Raw genomic sequence first — 1419 nt, 5'->3', positions numbered from 1 at the left:
AAAGAAAGTTGCCAGTTAAAAAAACGAGTTTTAGAAGAGCACAAGTTCTGCCATTGGTAATACATTATTACTGCTAGTTTTAGACTTATAAACTAGTGAGGTGATTCAGATTTGGTTAAAGCTCCTATAGGCATGCTTTCTATGCGTTTGTTGACTTTAGAACACATTTTATAGACATAGTAAAAATGCAGAAACCCTATAGGCATGACATCTAAATGTTGGGTTTCATATGAACATGACATCTGATTGCGTTTGGTTATTAAGACCTATAAACACGTTTGCCTAGTGAGAAGTGGATATGCAAGAATTAGAAAGGACTTATAGGCATATTCTCTACATGCATATGCATCCTATAGACATGGTATCTATACATGAGAGTGCAGAAATCCTATAGACATAGTATCTACGTATGAGAATGCTGAAATTAGAAAATCCTATAGGCATGTTATCTACATGAAAGAATGCAAAATTCCTATAGACATGGTATCTATGTGAAAGAATGCAGAAATTCCTATAGACATGGTATCTATATGAGAATGCTGAAATTAGAAATCCTATAGGCAGGTTATCTACGTATGGAAGTGCAGAAAATCAGAAACTCCTATAGGCAGGTTATCTACCCTTTGCATACATGGTAACCTTTCCCTTTTTCACTAGCCATCCCCAAGAGTTTTATTACAAAGTTATTACAGCCCAAAAAAGTAAAATAAAGAAAAATACATCATAAATTAAAAATTACAACCAAGGAGAGCCTGATTCAGACTTCCTGTCTGAAGTATGAAGTAAACCAACTCCAAAGATCAGATTTCAAAGCCTTTCTCCCATTTGGGGTGTGTCAAAGTTCCCTAAGAGCCCCACATGAACTCCGGGCAGTGCTGACACCCCATTGCATTACCATATTAAGACATAGTGCAGTGTGGAAGGGCCAGCCCTCAAATGTACAAGTTCAGAGGGAACTCAAGGTCCCAAGGCAAGGATCACAAGAGGGGGGCAGAACTTAGGAACTAAGAGAGAGTGCAAGTGTAGAAGTGGAATTCTAAAAGGGGAAAAGGAAGAGGGAAGCAATTCACATTAACACACATAGGGATAGGGAATGGGGGAATTTGCGAGAGCAAAAGAAAAGTAGGCTGATGGGCACACCCAGCAATGGGATATGCTGGTACACCCTCCAGCCTGTTTATATAGAGGTTAAGACCCCATTGGGTCAAACTTAATTCATGGACAACAATTCATGTTGCCATGCCTTAAGCCACAACTCTCCAACACATAGGGGCAATAGGGTAGGGGAGCAAGGATTCATAACAGAAACAGAAAGATATGAGCATACTTAATTTAAACAGAAACAGTGAAGTAGACATAGATAAAAGGTGTAAATGAACACATTGTGGTGATGCTGAAACTTAAATTAGGACATACCAG

The sequence above is a fragment of the Nicotiana attenuata genome, unplaced genomic scaffold (genome assembly GCF_001879085.1).
Source record: "Nicotiana attenuata strain UT unplaced genomic scaffold, NIATTr2, whole genome shotgun sequence".
In the NCBI taxonomy this organism is placed as follows: domain Eukaryota; kingdom Viridiplantae; phylum Streptophyta; class Magnoliopsida; order Solanales; family Solanaceae; genus Nicotiana; species Nicotiana attenuata.
The sequence above is the reverse complement of the archived record's forward strand: the minus strand, read 5'-3'. Positions refer to the sequence as shown.